This window comes from Rattus rattus, chromosome 4 (genome assembly GCF_011064425.1).
Source record: "Rattus rattus isolate New Zealand chromosome 4, Rrattus_CSIRO_v1, whole genome shotgun sequence".
NCBI classification, from domain to species: Eukaryota; Metazoa; Chordata; class Mammalia; order Rodentia; family Muridae; genus Rattus; species Rattus rattus.
Genome location: NC_046157.1, coordinates 32,617,189 through 32,637,069, shown reverse-complemented (window position 1 = coordinate 32,637,069; position 19,881 = coordinate 32,617,189). Strand labels below are relative to the sequence as shown.

Here is a 19,881-nt window from a genome sequence, read left to right as displayed (position 1 = left end):
CCTGACTTATTTTCATTTTATAAATAAAAAATAATTGATAAACTGTTTACTTGAGAACTTCATACATGAGTATATTATATTTATATTTCCACCCTTGTCTCTTCCCCCCTTTCGTATTATTATATTAACTAATTAGTTAGTCAATTAATTTAGTGGGGTGTATGTGTGGCAGTAATGGTGCTGTCACTTTTCTTCTTTCACTTGAAGGGTCCTTGAGATCACAAGAATATCTGCAGGCTTGGTGGCAAGCACCTTTACATACTAAGCCATCTTGCCAGCCTCTCTTTTCACAAAAGTTCTCATCTTTAAAACTTATAAATAGGTTTCATTCAGTAATATCTATCTATCTATCTATCTATCTATCTATCTATCTATCTATCTATCTATCTATCTATCTATCTATAAATATATGCATGCCACAGCAATTAAGTGAAAAAATGGAGGCCATAAATTTGAAGGAGAGCAAATAAGGGTAAGAATAGGGGAGAGTAAATGGGAAGAAAGAAAGGAAAGGGAAAAGTATTGTAATTATTTAAGGAATAAGAAAAAAGTCAGATAATTAGAGAAATAGAATAAAAGCTAAAAATTAACATTCAGAAGATAAGCTTGCTTCTGTAATATATGAGTAAGAACTTAGAAGTCTTATGTATAATTTACTTGTTTATCTAGACATACATAAATAATATATGAATAGTTTGCTAATTTAGAATCACTCCTGAATTCAACTCTGACATTTTAAAAAGATTTAGTTCAAGCTATTCATGTGCGCCTTTGCCATCAATGTCCATATAATCAACAGGAGGTTTCCCAGGGAGTAGCCATTCAGTGTTAGTATGAATTATGACTCCACTTCTCACCACAGATCCTCGTCTTTCTCAGCTCATAGATTTGCAAACATTCACTACACATTAGCAGGATCAACAAGACAGGGTCTCCTAATTTGCATTCACATAAAAGCTGCAGACAAATTGGGAAGGGTTGCATAGCTGAAACAGCCATTAATAATATGCGGAGGCAGCATATTCGAGCTCACTGAATGTAAGCACTCTAAGATTACACAGCTCAATATAATTCGCTGCTTCCATGATATATATTCTATTTTCCTAATGCTTAAGGTGTAATCTCTTTTATAGATGCTCCGGATTACCTTTTGAGAACTTTTGTAAGAGATCCAGATCACAGTCTGAGTTATTTAGAAAACATGTGTGTAATGAATGTATAAGTAGGAACCCATGGCTTAATATTTCATCTGCTTCATCCAGTACAAAATCTTGATTTATTTGGGGAACAGTATCTCCAGTTAAGTATATTAAACACCTCCCCAGGATGATATGGGGAGCTTCTATTTGCAGTTTCTGCACCTCAGTATGTATGCTGATGCCCCTAATATAGGCATGATGAGAGGCACCCATGTAGTCTCCTAATGCTGTAACCACTTTTTGTATCGCTAAACCAATTCAGGAGTGGGTGCCAGGATCAAAGTATGAGTGGCCTTTAGATCTAATTCAATGTTCTGCAGAATTGATAAGGCAAATATAGCTGTTTTCCCAGTCCCAGACTATGCTTAAGCAATCACATTATACAAGGAAGAATATCTCTCTGCTGGATGGCAGAGGGCTTCTCAAAACCATGGGCATAATACCATGGAGGAGAGATTCTGCTAGATTCATGTCATTGAAGCTATCTACAATCCCATTTCAGTTACTCTTAGTGATGCCTTCCGGCACCATCCCATCATAGCCTTTGCCTCTGGATCAAGAATCTTGACTCACAGACATGATCCTTAGAATCCAGAGATAAGTATTCTAATAATACATATGTTAATGTTAATTAACATAAGATGTTAATGTTATATTGTTGAAAAATTCATACTAGGTTACAAGTCCCCACTCACATAACATTAGATTATTGATGTCTTATTATTCTATTGTTTATTTTTAAACATGCAGATTACCACTTGTAATAATGCCTTTAAAATTTTTTGTTTTATCTTCATATACATATATTTATTATTTCAAACCAGACTTTAGTTTAAAAGCAAATTTAGAATTATTTACATATTAAGAGTATAGTATTCAGTTCTCATGACCTCCTTGCGTGGTTCCTTCTATCTTGTAGTGATGAGGCAATTGTAATTAGTGAACCAGTACTGATGAATTATTACTTAAATTCTGCAGCTTATCCAGCTTGCCTTGGTTTCACCTGTTGCAGTTTTTCTACTCTACAATCCTGCTGAGAATGTGAGATTGCACTCAGATAGCATGCTACCTGAGGCGGCTCTTATTAGCTAGGAAATCATGTTAGACTTTGTTTCTGATGTCCTTGATAGTTTAAGGAAAACCAATCAAAGCTTTTTAAATATTAAATAAAACTACTTAATTGCAATGAACATGGAAATAGAAACATTGCATAACTAGGTAACAGTGGTCATTCAAATAAACAGTTGGTTCCAAACTCTGCATATTTCAGTGAACTTCTATATAGTTATAAAGGCCATTCTGAAGCCATGGAGCCTCACTTCTTAGTATTTTAATTCTCCCTCTCTCTCTTGAAATAGATTCTTCTCTTATATAATACATTCTGACTAGTTTTTCCTCTCTCCATTCCTCCCAGCTGCCTCCTTACCTCCCCTCACCCCCAGATCCACTCCCACTCCATTTCTTTTCAGAAAAGAGCAGGCTTCCAAGAGACAACAACCAAACATGACCAAAGAAGATACTATAAAACAAGACAAAAGCACCTCCTATCAAGACTGGACAAGGGAATCCAACAGGAGGAAAAGAGTCCAAAGAACAGGCAAAAGAAAAGAATACTGTATGCTTCCAATGTCATGATCCCCACCAAAACACCAAGCTAACAACCATAACATATATGTAGACGACCTGGTGGAGACCCATGCAGACTTCATGCTTGCTCCTTCAGGAGCATATGAGTCCCACTTAATTAATTTAATGGGTCATGGCCATGTTTTTCTGGTGTCCTCCATTCCCTCTGATTCCTACAATCTTTCTGTCCCCTCTTCTGTTAAGTATCTTTAGAGCTTGCAGGGGAGAACCCAATGGAGATCTCCAATTTAGACTCACTTTCCCCATAATGACTGGCTGTGTGTCTTTACATCTACTCCTGTCTGCTGTTCGATGAAGCCTTTCTGATGACATCTGGAGAGAGCACTGATCTATAAGTATAGCCAAGTATTAGTAGGAATCATTTCACTAATTTGTTGTTGTTATTGTTCTACCTTAGGTCTCTGGGCTGGGCTATCCTGTCTCTTGTCTTTGTCCATCCAGGTGGTGTAGAGTATGGGCTCCCTCTCCTTATTAATTGCTAATCTTAGTGCCTTTACTAATGGTGTTCTTTTCAGAAAGTCTTTTATTGTGCAAATGACTTCAAGTCTACTCTCTACTTTTTCTATCAGTTTCAGTATCTGGTTTTATGTTGAGGTCTTTGACCCATTTATAATTGAGTTTTGTGCAGAGTGATAGATATGGATGTACTTACCTTCTTCCACATGAATCCATGCATCTTTTTTTTTTTTTTTTTAAATTTTTTTTTTTTTTTTTTTTTTATTATTATTAACTTGAGTATTTCTTATGTACATTTCGAGTGTTATTCCCTTTCCCGGTTTCCAGGCAAACATCCCCTTCCCTCCCCCCCTTCCTTATGGGTGTTCCCCTCCCCACCCTCCCCCCATTGCCGCCCTCCCCCCGACAGTCTAGTTCACTGGGGGTTCAGTCTTAGCAGGACCCAGGGCTTCCCCTTCCACTGGTGCTCTTACTAGGATATTCATTGCTACCTATGAGGTCAGAGTCCAGGGTCAGTCCATGTATAGTCTTTAGGTAGTGGCTTAGTCCCTGGAAGCTCTGGTTGCTTGGCATTGTTGTACATATGGGGTCTCAAGCCCCTTCAAGCTCTTCCAGTTCTTTCTCTGATTCCTTCAACGGGGGTCCCGTTCTCAGTTCAGTGGTTTGCTGCTGGCATTCGCCTCTGTATTTGCTGTATTCTGGCTGTGTCTCTCAGGATCGATCACATCCGGCTCCTGTCGGTCTGCACTTCTTTGCTTCATCCATCTTGTCTAATTGGGTGGCTCTATATGTATGGGCCACATGTGGGGCAGGCTCTGAATGGGTGTTCCTTCAGTCTCTGTTTTAATCTTTTGCCTCTCTCTTCCTGCCAAGGGTATTCTTGTTCCCTTTTAAAGAAGGAGTGAAGCCTTCACATTTTGATCATCCGTCTTGAGTTTCATTTGTTCTAGGCAACTAGGGTAATTCAAGCATTTGGGCTAATAGCCACTTATCAGTGAGTGCATACCATGTATGTCTTTCTGTGATTGGGTTAGCTCACTCAGGATGATATTTTCCAGGTCCAACCATTTGCCTACGAATTTCATAAAGTCGTTGTTTTTGATAGCTGAGTAATATTCTATTGTGTAGATGTACCACATTTTCTGTATCCATTCCTCTGTTGAAGGGCATCTGGGTTCTTTCCAGCTTCTGGCTATTATAAATAAGGCTACGATGAACATAGTGGAGCACGTGTCTTTTTTATATGTTGGTGCATCTTTTGGGTATATGCCCAAGAGAGGTATAGCTGGATCCTCAGGCAGTTGAATGTCCAATTTTCTGAGAAACCTCCAGACTGATTTCCAGAATGATTGTACCAGTCTGCAACCCCACCAACAATGGAGGAGTGTTCCTCTTTCTCCACATCCTCGCCAGCATTTGCTGTCACCTGAGTTTTTGATCTTAGCCATTCTCACTGGTGTGAGGTGAAATCTCAGGGTTGTTTTGATTTGCATTTCCCTGATGACTAAAGATGTTGAACATTTCTTTAGGTGTTTCTCAGCCATTCGGCATTCCTCAGCTGTGAATTCTTTGTTTAGCTCTGAACCCCATTTTTTAATAGGGTTATTTGTCTCCCTGCGCTCTAACTTTTTGAGTTCTTTGTATATTTTGGATATAAGGCCTCTATCTGTTGTAGGATTGGTAAAGATCTTTTCCCAATCTGTTGGTTGCCGTTTTGTCCTGACCACAGTGTCCTTTGCCTTACAGAAGCTTTGTAGTTTTATGAGATCCCATTTGTCGATTCTTGATCTTAGAGCATAAGCCATTGGTGTTTTGTTCAGGAAATTTTTTCCAGTGCCCATGTGTTCCAGATGCTTCCCTAGTTTTTCTTCTATTAGTTTGAGTGTGTCTGGTTTGATGGAGGTCCTTGATCCACTTGGACTTAAGCTTTTGTACAGGGTGATAAGCATGGATCGATCTGCATTCTTCTACATGTTGACCTCCAGTTGAACCAGCACCATTTTGCTGAAAATGCTATCTTTTTCCATTGGATGGTTTGGGCTCCTTTGTCAAAAAAATCAAGTGACCATAGGTGTGTGGGTTCATTTCTGGGTCTTCAATTCTATTCCATTGGTCTATCTGTCTGTCTCTGTACCAATACCATACAGTTTTTATCACTATTGCTCTGTAATACTGCTTGAGTTCAGGGATAGCGATTCCCCTGAAGTCCTTTTTTATTGTTGAGGATAGTTTTAGCTATCCTGGGTTTTTTGTTATTCAGATGAATTTGCAAATTGTTCTGTCTAACTCTTTGAAGAATTGGATTGGTATTTTGATGGGGATTGCATTGAATCTGTAGATCGCTTTTTGGCAGAATGGCCATTTTACTATATTAATCCTGCCAATCCATGAGCATGGGAGATCTTTCCATCTTCTGAGGTCTTCTTCAATTTCTTTCTTCAGAGTCTTGAAGTTCTTGTTGTACAAATCTTTTACTTGCTTGGTTAAAGTCACACCGAGGTACTTTATATTATTTGGGTCTATTATGAAGGTGTGTCGTTCCCTAATTTCTTTCTCGGCTTGTTTCTTCTTTTGTGTAGAGGAAGGCTACTGATTTATTTGAGTTAATTTTATACCCAGCCACTTTGCTGAAGTTGTTTATCAGCTTTAGTAGTTCTCTGGTGGAACTTTTGGGATCCTTAAATATACTATCATATCATCTGCAAATAGTGATATTTTGACTTCTTCTTTTCGATCTGTATCCCTTGACCTCCTTTTTGTTGTCTGATTGCTCTGGCTAGAACTTCAAGAACTATATTGAATAAGTAGGGAGAGTGGGGCAGCCTTGTCTAGTCCCTGATTTTAGTGGGATTGCTTCAAGTTTCTCTCCATTTAGTTTAATGTTAGCCACTGGTTTGCTGTATATGGCTTTACTATGTTTAGGTATGGGCCTTGTATTCCTATTCTTTCCAGGACTTTTATCATGAAGGGGTGTTGAATTTTGTCAAATGCTTTCTCAGCATCTAATGAAATGATCATGTGGTTTTGTTCTTTCAGTTTGTTTATATAATGGATCACGTTGATGGTTTTCCGTATATTAAACCATCCCTGCATGCCTGGGATGAAGCCTACTTGGTCATAATGGATGATTGTTTTGATATGTTCTTAGGTTCAGTTTGCAAGAATTTTATTGAGTATTTTGCGTCGACATTCATAAGGGAAATTGGTCTGAAGTTCTCTTTCTTTGTTGGGTCTTTGTGTGGTTTAGGTATAAGAGTAATTGTGGCTTCATAGAAGGAGTTCGGTAGTGCTCCATCTGTTTCAATTTTGTGGAATAGTTTGGATAATATTGGTATGAGGTCTTCTATGAAGGTCTGATAGAATTCTGCACTAAACCTGTCTGGACCTGGGCTCTTTTTGGTTGGGAGACCTTTAATGACTGCTTCTATTTCCTTAGGAGTTATGGGGTTGTTTAACTGGTTTATCTGTTCCTGATTTAACTTCGGTACCTGGTATCTGTCTAGGAAATTGTCCATTTCCTGCAGATTTTCAAGTTTTGTTGAGTATAGGCTTTTATAGTAAGACCTGATGATTTTTTGAATTTCCTCTGAATCTGTAGTTATGTCTCCCTTTTCATTTCTGATTTTGTTAATTTGGACATGCTCTCTGTGTCCTCTCGTTAGTCTGGCTAAGGGTTTATCTATATTGTTGATTTTCTCAAAGAACCAACTTTTGATTCTGTTGATTCTTTCTATGGTCCTTTTTGTTTCTACTTGGTTGATTTCAGCTCTGAGTTTGATTATTTCCTGCCTTCTACTCCTCCTGGGTGTATTTGCTTCTTTTTGTTCTAGAGCTTTTAGGTGTGCTGTCAAGCTGCTGACATATGCTCTTTCCTGTTTCTTTCTGCAGGCACTCAGCGCTATGAGTTTTCCTCTTAGCACAGCTTTCATCGTGTCCCATAAGTTTGGGTATGTTGTACCTTCATTTTCATTAAATTCTAAAAAGTTTTTAATTTCTTTCTTTATTTCTTCCTTGACCAGGTTATCATTGAGTAGAGCATTGTTCAATTTCCACATATATGTGGGCATTCTTCCCTTATTGTTATTGAAGACCAGCTTTAGGTCGTGGTGGTCCGATAGCACGCATGGGATTATTTCTATCTTTCTGTACCTGTTGAGGCCCGTTTTTTGACCAATTATATGGTCAATTTTGGAGAAAGTACCATGAGGAGCTGAGAAGAAGGTATATCCTTTTGCATTAGGGTAGAACGTTCTATAAATATCCGTTAAGTCCATTTGGCTCATGACTTCTCTTAGTCTGTCTACGTCTCTGTTTAATTTCTGTTTCCGATCTGTCCATTGATGAGAGTGGGGTGTTGAAATCTCCTACTATTATTTGTGTGAGGTGCAATATGTGTTTTGAGCTTTAGTAAGGTTTCTTTTACGTATGTAGGTGCCCTTGTATTTGGGGCATAGATATTTAGGATTGAGAGTTCATCTTGGTGGATTTTTCCTTTGATAAATATAAAGTGTCCTTCCTTATCTTTTTTGATGACTTTTAGTTGAAAATTGACTTTATTTGATATTAGAATGGCTACTCCAGCTTGCTTCTTCTGACCATTTGCCTGGAAAGTTGTTTTCCAGCCTTTCACTCTGAGGTAGTGTCTGTCTTTGTCTCTGAGGTGTATTTCCTGTAGGCAGCAGAATGCAGGGTCCTCGTTGCGTATCCAGTTTGTTAATCTATGTCTTTTTATTGGGGAGTTGAGGCCATTGATGTTGAGAGATATTAAGGAATAGTGATTATTGCTTCCTGTTATATTCATACTTGGATGTGTTATGTTTGTGTGCTTTTCTTCTCTTTGTTTTGTTGCCAAGACGATTAGTTTCTTGCCTCTTCTTGGGTATAGCTTGCCTCCTTATGTTGGGCTTTACCATTTATTATCCTTTGTAGTGCTGGATTTGTAGAAAGATATTGTGTATATATCTTGGTTTCTCCATCTATGTTAATTGGAGAGTTTTGCAGGATACAGTAGCCTGGGCTGGCATTTGTGTTCTCTTAGGGTCTGCATGACATCAGTCCAGGATCTTCTGGCCTTCATAGTTTCTGGCGAAAAGTCTGGTGTGATTCTAATAGGTCTGCCTTTATATGTTACTTGACCTTTTTCCCTTACTGCTTTTAATATTCTTTCTTTATTTTGTGCGTTTGGTGTTTTGACTATTATGTGACGGGAGGTGTTTCTTTTCTGGTCCAATCTATTTGGAGTTCTGTAGGCTTCTTGTATGCATATGGGTATCTCTTTTTTTAGGTTAGGGAAGTTTTCTTCTATGATTTTGTTGAAGATATGTACTGGTCCTTTGAGCTGGGAGTCTTCACTCTCTTCTATACCTATTATCCTTAGGTTTGATCTTCTCATTGAGTCCTGGATTTCCTGTATGTTTTGGACCAGTAGCTTTTTCCGCTTTACATTATCTTTGACAGTTGAGTCAATGATTTCTATGGAATCTTCTGCTCCTGAGATTCTCTCTTCCATCTCTTGTATTCTGTTGGTAAAAGCTTGTATCTACAGCTCCTTGTCTCTTCTTTTGGTTTTCTATATCCAGGGTTGTTTCCCTGTGTTCTTTCTTGATTGCTTCTATTTCCATTTTTAATTCCTTCCACTGTTTGATTGTGTTTTCCTGGAATTCTTTCAGGGATTTTTGTGTCTCCTCTCTATGGGCTTCTACTTGTTTATTTATGTTTTCCTGGAATTCTTTCAGGCATTTTTGCGATTCCTCTCTGTAGGCTTCTACTTGTTCTCTAAGGTAGTTCATCATGTCTTTCTTGAAGTTCTCCAGCATCATGGTCAAATATGATTTTGAATCTAGATCTTGCTTTTCTGGTGTGTTTGGATATTCCATGTTTGTTTTGATGGGAGAATTGGGCTCCGATGGTGCCATGTAGTCTTGGTTTCTGTTGCTTGGGTTCCTGCGCTTGCCTCTCACCATCAAATTATCTCTAGTGTTACTTTGTTCTGCTATTTCTGACAGTGGCTAAACTGTCCTATAGGCCTGTGTGTCAGGAGTGCTGTAGACCTGTTTTCCTTTCTTTCAGTCAGTTATGGGGACAGAGTGTTCTGCTTTTGGGCCTGTAGTTTTTCCTTTCTACAGGTTTTCAGCTGTTCATGTGGACCTGTGCCTTGAGTTCACCAGGCAGGTCACTTGCAGCAGATAAGTTAGTCTTACCTGTGGTCCCGAGGCTCAAGTTCGCTCGCGGGGTTCTGCCCACGTGCTCTCCGCGGTGGCAGCAACCAGGAAGATCTGCACCGCCTCTTCCGGGGGCCTCGTGCACCAGGGTTCCAGATGGCCTCGGTGTTTTCCTCTGGAATCAGTAATGTGTGCAGAGAGCAGTCTCTTCTGGTTTCGCAGGCGTGTCTGCCTCTCTGAAGGTTTAGCTCTCCTCCCACGGGATTTGGGTGCAGAGAACTGTTTATCCGGTCTGTTTCCTTCAGGTTCGGCGGTGTCTCAGGCAGGGCTCCTGCTGCTCCTGGGCCCTCCCCCACAGGAACCCAGAGGCCTTGTACAGTTTCCTCTTGGGTCAGGGATGTGGGCAGGGGTGGGCAGTGTTGGTGGTCTCTTCCGCTCTGCAGCCTCAGGAGTGCCCACCTGACCAGGCGGTAAGGTATCTCTCCCACGGGTTCTGGGAGCAGAGAGCTGCTGCGGGCCGGGATCCGCGGGTGTGGGACTTCCGGTAAACACAGGACGTGCCTGGTCCTAGAGGGATTCTGCCTCTGTTGTCCCGATTTCACCAGGCAAGTCACTTGCAGCAGATAAGTTAGTCTTACCTGTGGTCCCAAGGCTCAAGTTCGCTCGCGGGGTTCTGCCCACGGGCTCCGAATCCATGCATCTTAACTGTTTGTTGAAGGTGCTGTCTTTTTCCTTTGCATATTTCTGGCTTCTTTATGAAAAATCAAGTGTCTATGTGTATATAGGTTTATATCTGGGTTTTTTCCCAGATATAATTCCTTTGATCAACCTGTCTCTTTTTTTAAAATTTTTTTTTAAGATTTATTCATTTATTATATATAAGTACACTGTAGTCGTCTTCAGATACACCAGAAGAGGGCATCAGATCTCTTTACAGATGGTTGTGAGCCACCATGTGGTTGCTGGGAATTGAACTCTGGACCTCTGGAAGAGTAGTCGGGTGCTCTTAACCACTGAGCCATCTCTCCAGCCCCAACCTGTCTCTTTTTATAGCTAAGTTATGCTGTTTTTATTACCATAGCTTTGTAGTATAGCTTGAGGTCAGCAATAGTGAAGGTTCCTGCTATAAGGTTTTGTGTGCATGTGTGTGTTTCTATATGAAGCTGAAAATTATAATTTCATGATCCATGAAGAGTTGTGTTTGAATTTTAGTGGGGATTGTATTGAACCTATATAATGCTTTTGATAGGATGGCCATTTTTATTATATTAGTCCTACTGATCTATGGCATAGGAGATCTTTCCATCTTTTGATAGCTTTTAACATTTCTTTCTTCAATGACTTGAAGTTTTCAGTGTACATGTCTTTCACTTGTTTAGTTAAAGTTACCTCAAGATATTTTATTTTTCTTGAGGCTATAATGAAAGGCATCGATTCCCTGATTTCTCAGTCTGTTGTTTGTATATAGGAGGGCTATTGATTTCTGTGAGTTATTTTGTATCCAACTACTTTGCTGAAAGTATTTATCAGAAGTTTCTTAGTAGGTTTTATCAGGTCACATATGTAAACTATCATAACATCTCCAAATAATGTTATTTTGATTTCTTTCTTTTCAATTTCTATTTTCTTGATTACCTTCATTTGTCCTATTGCTTCAGCTAGAACTTCAAGTACTATATTGAGCAGATATTGTCATAGTTAGGGTTTTATTGCTGCAAAGAGACACAGTGACCAAGGAAACCCATATAAAGGAAACATTTAATTGGGACTGGCTTATAGGTTCAGTCTAGTTATTACCAAGGCAGGAACCATGGTAGTGTGCAGGCAGGCATGGCATCAAAGAAGGAGCTGAGAGTTCTACATCTTGGTATGAAGGGAAACAGAAGAAGACTGTCTTCTAGGCAGTTAGGAGGAGGGCTTTAAAACCAACCAAAAAATGACAAACTTCCTCCAACAAGGCCACACCTCCTAATACTGCCACTCCCTAGGCCAAACATATTTAAGCACATGAGTCTATGAGACCCAAATCAAGTCAAACCACTACATATATGAAGAGAGTAGACAACCTTGTCTTGTTCTTGATTTTAGTGGAATGGCTTTAAGTTTGTCTCCATTCAAGTTGATATTGGCTATAGGCTTGCTGTAAACTGTCTTTACTGTATTGTGGTATATCCCTGTATCACTATTCTTTCCAGGACTTTTATCATGAAAGGGTGGTTTATCACAAAAGGGTATCATCAAAGGCCCTTTGTTATATGCAATGAGATGATTATATGTATTTTTCCTTTATTTTACTTATAGGATGGATTACATTTATTGATTTTTTCATCAGTAACTATCTCTACAATGAAGCCTACTTAATCATATTGGATGATCATTTTGATGTATTCTTGGATTCAGTTTGCCAGCATTTTATTGAATATTTTTGCAACTAAGTTCATGAAGGACTTTACTATCTAATACTATTTGTGTTGAGTCTTTTTATATAGTTTGGGTCATTATTAATTACATTTTTTAGCATATTTATCTACCACAAAAGAAAAAATCATGACAGCATTTAAATTTGGATAAAAGAGCATTTTAACCTCTTCCATGTCTCATGTCTATTTTAGGCCAACAATCTACCCTTCCTCATCACCTAATATCCTCTTTCTCAGTTTCCTTTCTGCTTACCCCTGTTAACATGTATACATGACAGGGTAAGATCTACATATCAGGGACACCATATGTCTTTTTACTTTTTGACTTTGGTTCTTCTTTAATATTCTTTCCACATTTTCCTTATTCATTCTCTTGTTGAAGGACTTCTAGGCTGGTGCCATTTCCCTGTTATAGGAAACAGAGCAGCAATAGGCATGGTTATGTAAATATTTCCATGGTAGGACATAGTGGTCTCTGGGTATGCACCCAGGAATGATATGGATGGCTTACGTGGTCATCCTGATTTTTATTTTTTTGAGGACCACAACTAATTTCCATATAGCTGGATCAATTTGCACTCACATCAGTAGTAAATCAAGGTTCCTCCTTCCTTCCATCTCTCCACCATTTGTTGTGGTAATAGCCCTTCCGACTATAATAAGTTGCTATCTCAAGGTAGTTTTCATTTGCATTTTTTCTGATGACTATGTATGCTGATATTGAATACTGTAAAACACTGCTGTTGATATTGTTGTTATTATTATTTCTTACTGTTCTTATTGCTATTATTATTTTACTTTGAAGTTCTTCAATTAAGCACACATGCTATTTAAAGAAACAAAAGTTCTTCAACTCTCTACTTGATGATCACTGGTTCAGGTAAAAAATAAGAAAGAACTTAAAAACTTTCTAGAATTCACTTGATCTTAGTCAAAAGGCCAGGAAGTGATTAAAAACCTTTCTAGAATTCAATGAAAATAAACTTATGGGACACAATGAAAGCAGAGAATTCTCATATGAGCAATTTAAAAGTATTCATGAAAACTCTAGATTAAAAAAAAACAAACATACTCAAGAGGAGTAGATGGCAGGAAATCAAACAAAGGGCTAAAATCAATAAATTAGAAGCAAAGAGAAAAATACAAAGAATCAATGAAAGCAAGAACTGCTTCTTTGGGAAAATCAACAAAATAGGTGAACCCTTAGCCAAACTAACTAAAAGACAGAGAGACATTATTAAAATTAACAAAATCAGAAATAAAAATGGAGACATAACAACAGATACCAAGAAAAACCAATGAATCATCAGGTCTTATTTCAAAAACCTGTACACCCTAAAATTGGAAAATCTAAACAAAAATGGAGATTTTTCTAAACAGATACCATTTACCAAAGTTACATCAAGATCAGGTAAACTAAGTAGTCCTATAACCCTTAAGGAAATAGAAGCAATCATCAAAAGTCTTCCAACCAAAAACACCAGACGGTTTTAGCACAGAATTCTACCAGATTTTCAAAGAAGAACTAATACCAATACTTCTTAAACTATTCCACAAAATGGAAACAGAAGGAATATTGCCAAACCAAAATATGAGGTCCTGATTGCTAAACCACACAAAGAATCGAAAAACAAACAAAATTTCAGACCTGTTTCCCGTATTCAACAAATGCTCACAAAAAAAAAAAAAAATCAAAGAACACACCAAAAACACAATCCACCATGATCAAATAGGCTTCATCCCAGGGATGCAGGGGTGACTCAATATATGAAAACCAATCAATGTAATTCACCATATTAGCAAACTGAAAGAAAAGAAAAAAAACTCATGATCATCTCATTAGACACAGAAAAAGCCTTTGACAAATTTTAACGCATCTTTTTCTTAAAAGTCTTGGAGAGACCAGGAAATATAAGGTGCATACACAAACATAATAAAAGCAATATAAAACAGCCACTAGCCAACATCAAATTAAATGAAAATAAGCTTAAAGAAATTCCACTAAAGTCAGGGACGAGGCAAGGCTGTCCACTTTCTCTGTATGTATTCCACATAATACTTGAAATTCCATTGAAAGCATGAAGATAAGTAAAGGAGATCAAGGGAATGCAAGTTGAAAAGGAAAAAGTCAAAGTATCACTAAATAAAGATAGTATGATAGTATATATAAGTGACCCTAAAAATTCTACCAGGGAACTCCTACAACTGATAAACACCTTCAGCAAAGTGGCTGGATACAAAATTAACTAAAAATAAAATCAGTAGCCGTCTTTTATACAAACAACAAATAGACTGAGAAAGAAATTAGGGAAGCAACACCATTTACAATGGCCACAAATAGTATAAAATATCTTGATGTAATTCTAACTGAACAAATGAAAGACTTGTATGACAAGAACTCCACATTTCTGGAGAAATAAATTGAATAAAATATCAGAAGATGGGAAGATAACCCTGCTCATGAATCTGTGGGGTTAACATAGTGAAAAATAGCCATTTTTACCAAAAGTAATCTACACATTCAATGCAATTCTCGTCGAAAGTTCAACACAATTCTTTATAGATCTTGAAAGAGCAATTTTCTCCATCATATGTTAAAACCCAGGATAGCTAAAACAATCCTCAACTACTGGGAGTATTTGCATCCCTGATTGCAAGTTATACTACTACAGAGTATTGAAAAACTACATGGTATCAGCATAAAATCCGACGGACTAATCAATGGAATAGAATCAAAGACCCAGAAATAAACCCACACACTTATGAACACTTGAATTTTGACAAAGACACACAAACCATACACTGGAAAAAGAAAGCATCTTCAACTAATGGTGTTGTTCTAACCGGATGTTAGAATGCAAATAGGCCCATATCTATCACCATGTACAAACTGCAAATCAAAGTAGATCAAAGACTTCAACATGAAACCAGACACACGAAATCTAATAGAAGAGAAAGTGGAAACTGTCTTAAACTTACTGACACTGGAGATGAATACCAATAGCTCAGGTACTAAGATTAACAATAATAAATTTGACCTCTTGCAACTGAAATAATTTTGGAAACTGTCTTAAACTTACTGACACTGGAGATGAATACCAATAGCTCAGGTACTAAGATTAACAATAATAAATTTGACCTCTTGCAACTGAAATAATTTTGCAAAACAAAGGACACTATCAATAGGACAAAACTGCAGCCTACAGATTTGGAAAAAATATTCAACAACCCTACATCCAACATGACTAATATCCAAATTATTTTAAAAAAAATTCAAGAAATTAGACACCAACAAACCAAACACCAATTTAAAAAAATGGAGTACATAGCTAAATAAATAAATCTCAACAGAGGAATCTCTAATGCCCAAGAAGCACTTAAGGACATGTTTGACATCTTTACACGTTTGGGAAGTGCAAATCAAAAAGTTTCTCAGGTTCTACCTTACACCCATTGGAATGGCTAGGATAAAAAACTTAAGGGACAACACATGCTGGCGAGGATGAGGAGCAAGGGAAACACTCCTCCATTGGTGGTGGGAGTGCAAACTTGTAAAACTTCTCTGGAAATCAATTTGGTGGTTTCTCTGAAAATCGGGAATAGTTCTACCCAAGACCCAGCTATATCACTAATGGGGCTATACCCAGAAGATGCCCCATTGGAGACTTGCTCAACTATGTTTATAGAAGCTTTATTTGTAATAACCAGAAACTAGAGAAAACCTAGATGCCCCTCAACTGAAGAATGGATAAAGGATGGGTCTCTTCACCTGTTTCTGTCTGCTGCTGGATGAAACCTCTCAGGAGACATATGTGCTAGGCTCCTGTCTGCAAGCATAGCAGAGTATCATTAATAGTGTCAGGGGTTGACTCCCATGGGATGAGAGACTTGCTCAACCATGTTCATAGCAGCTTTATTTGTAGTAACCAGAAACTGGAGATAACCCAGATGTCCCTCAACTGAAGAATAAATAACTTGTTACATCTACACAACTCAGATATTTAAAACAAAGACATCCTGAAATTTGAAGGCAAACAGGTGGAACTAGAAAATAAGTGAAGTAATCTAGACCCAGAAAGACATGCCCAGTGTGTATGTAGTTATTTGTAGACATTGGCCATAAAATATAGAATAATCATGTTACTATCCAGGGTCCCAAAGAAATTAAGTAATAATGAGGGCCCAATTGAGGATGCATGAATCTCACTCAGAAGAGGAAATAAAATAGCCATTGGGGGTGCTTGGAGAGAGGGAAATGGGTGGGAGAGGGAGTGAATAGGGGAATGGAGATGGTGATCAGGTGAATGTTGAAAGTGGGATGGAATCAGCTGAAAGTGAGAATGGAAATGAGTCATAACCATCTCTGGGACTAGTTGGAGACCTGGGTCAGGGGAGACTCCTGGACTTTATGGGACTAACTCTAGTTGAGACTCCCAGCAGTGGGGACATAAAGACTGAAGTCGTCATGTCCTATAGCCAGGCAGGACCTCCAGTGGAGGGCTGGGTACATCAACTCACCCACAAAACCTTCAACCCAAAGTTTGTCCTGACTACAAGAGGCACAGGGATAAACATAGACCAGAGAAGACAAAGTGTGGAGCAAAGACTGAAGGAAAGACCATCCACAGCCTGCCCCACCTGGAAATCCAGCTCATATACATACGGTCACCAAACCTAGAAAATATTGTGGATGCCAAGAGATATATGCTGATAGGAGCCTTTTATAGCTGTTTCCTGAGAGGATCAGCCAGAGCCTGAAAAATATAGAGGTGGATGCTCACAGCCAACCATTGAACTGAGAAAGGAGTATGGATGAGTTAGAGAATGAACTGAAGGAGCTGAAGGGGTTTGCAATCCCATAAGAAGAACAAAAATATCAACCAACCAGACCTCTGAGAGCTCCCAAGGACTAAACTACTATCCCAAGAATACACAGGGATGGATCTACTGCTCCAGCCACATATATAGCAGAGGATGACCTTGTTGTGCATCAATGGAAGGAGAGGCCCTTGGTCAAGGGTCTATGCCCCAGTGTCAGGAGAATATCAGGGCGGGGAGGTGGGAGGGGGTGGGTGGTTGGGTGAGGGAGCATCCTCATAGAAGCAGTGGGCAGGGGAATGAGATAGTGGGTTTTTGGATGGGAAACCGGGAAAGAGGATACCATTTAAAATGAAAATTAAAAAAATACCAATTAAAAAAAAGATGGACCAGATATTGAGGGAATGGTCATCCAACGACTGACCCAACTTGAGACCCATCCAACTGGAGAGAGCCAACCCCAGAGTCTATTAATGATTCTCTGCTATGCTTGCAGACAGGAGCCTAGCTTACCTCTCTCCTGAGAGGCTTGCTCCAGCATCAGACAGAAACAGAAGGAGAGACCCATAGCCAGGCTTGGGGAGTCTTGTGTAAGATTGGGGAATAGGTTTGTGTGAGTTGGAGGGGTCAAGGACACCTCAAGAAGACATACCGAGTCAAATAACTTGGGCCCATGGGGGATCACAGAGACTGAACTACCAACCAAAGAGCATTTAGGGACTGGAAATAGGCCCCCTACACATATGTCACAGATGTATAGCTTGGTCTTCATGTGGGTTCCCTAACAATTTGAATGGGAGGGAGAGCTATCTCTGATTTGATTGATTGCTATTGGATCCCCTTCCCGTAGCTGGACTGGCCTCAGTGGGAGAGCATGTGTTTGGTCTTACTGTGACTTGATGTCCCAGGGCAGGGTGGTTCCCAAGGGGGTCTTCAAGCCCCTTCTCTGGGAAGGGGAGAGGGTAGTTGGGGGAGGTATTTGTAAGGATGAGTTTGGGAGGAGAGGAGGGAGTGGGGTTCTAAGATTGGGATGTAAAGTGAATAAATAAATTAATGGAACAATTAAAAAAGGGAAAAAAAACAATATTACAAGAAAAGACAAGGTACTATAGGCCAATGGTCCACATTGTTATAACAAAAGATTCAAATTCTTTAACAAAATATAAGCCAATTAAATACAGCTAAACATAAATATATCTTGCTTGAGCAAATGGCGGAAGTTTTTCAGTGTTGGGGCAGAGAAAATACAAGGTGAGACAGTGTCAAGAAGAAAGAGATGGGCAAATTTGGGGCACATGACAAGGAGCCAATCTGAAGGAGCTCTCCCTGGGCAAAGCTAAAAATGACTCACAATGGGGACTGCAGAGTTGGTCAAAGGTCAAGAGCACTAGCTGCTCTTCCAGAGGGCCCAGGATTTGCTTCTCAGTACCCATGTGGCTGCTCCCAACTGTCTGTAACTACAGTCCTAGTGGATCTGATGTCTTTCACTGACCATTGGGTACTGCATGCACTTGGTGTACAGACATACATACATGCATACACATAAAATAAAACAGAGCAAAATAATTAATAATGAAAAATAATTTGCAAAATAAGTTAAAATACTTAAATAATTAAAAATGCATCTATTAGTATACATTGATAAAACATATATTAAAATAAATTAAAATAAACAAATTGCCTTACATGTCAAAATATTAACATAACAATATCATTCTTAGGAAGACTTTAATTCCTCCCTCACCTGACTACAGGTCTGTGTACAAAGTGGATTTAATTCCACTCTCTGAGTATGGATGGACTGGATTAGCAATTCACTTCAAAAGATACATTAGGAAGAGAGGAGAGAAAAGAAACAATAGGTCTTACATGCTTTTCCTACCTAACTTCTTGTGGACTATTTGGGATGTGTTTCTGCCTCTCAGAGTAACATGTTTTCTTGCCATTTCTTGGCTTATTGGTCTGAGTCACCACCTGTCCACTTCTGATTGTGGAATTTACAGATCCATTTCCCTTTCTCCAGTGTCCATCCTGACTGCACAAGTGGCACTTCTCAACACTCACCTGCTGACAGAGTCCAATGCAACAGAGAGAGGAGCCCACAGTGGATCTTGGTCATTTGCTTTCTGGGCACACTTGTTGTTTTCCGTGGAGGCTGCAATTGCCTCGATATCCTCTCAGGACGCTGAGATGCAGCAAAGGGGGGCATTAGTTTTATCTTCCTGGAGAACTTCTCTGAAGACTCCAGGACTCTCACTCTAATGCCTATTGTTTTTCTTCTCTGCTGGGGTACAGCTGTGTCAGAGGTCCCTGCCACTGTCACTGAAAATTGTATTTTCCTTTCTGCTGAGTGTTCGCTGTCTCCTCCACTCTTTCTCTTTCTCTTTGCCGAATTATGTGTTCCATTTGATGGAAGCCCATTCTCATCTAGATGCCTGAGAAAGGCAGGCAAACTCCAAAGAAATACAGAGTGCCCCAATTGACCTTTACCCTTCACACTTAATTTTAATGTTGGGTTGATGTTCACACACTCCTTTGGGACTTCATAGTTATTACAACGTGTCTTTAAGGTTCTGGTTTCGGCTCTATACGTGTGATGGTATTTTAATTGGGCATAACCTATTTCTTAATAACCTCTTTCTTCTTCCGGTTTTCAGTTCCATGATGAGGTATTCAGTTTAAAGAACTCCTTCTAAATGGCAATGCTCTTTATCCCACTGTTTCTCTCTGTGTGCATGCACTAGCTTATTTTGTTTCAAATACAATAATAATCTTCACACTTTCTGTTTCTTGCACAGTGGATATTCTTTCCTTCAAGTTGTTAAAATAACAACAACAATAATAATGAAAAACAACTGTGGAAGTAGGTCTTGCCCTTTCCCAGTCTTTCTCCCTTGCTAAACTGTTAGATTACATTCCTAAAGCTAGATAGCCCCCAAGGCCTATTCCCTTACATGACCATTTTTTTTCAACCTGACTAAAACACCAAGGCCCAGTAATCAAAACTCATATTTTGGCTACACTGGCTAACAGGTTGAATCAGGACTTAACAACTCATCCTAAAACAGACTTCCCCCCTTTCCCTTAAAAACCACTCCTGCAAAAACAGCTGTTGGTCTTTGTCTGATTCAGAGGCAGCCCCAATCCCCCCATTACACTTCTGGATGAATGAATCTCTTT

The 19,881-nt window shown here is 39.0% G+C and overlaps 1 pseudogene; it reads right to left on the bottom strand.

Annotated features, from left to right (window-relative positions):
• Positions 1 to 1,127: 1,127 nt before the first annotated feature.
• Positions 1,128 to 1,778, bottom strand: LOC116898307 (annotated as a pseudogene).
• Positions 1,779 to 19,881: the final 18,103 nt, after the last annotated feature.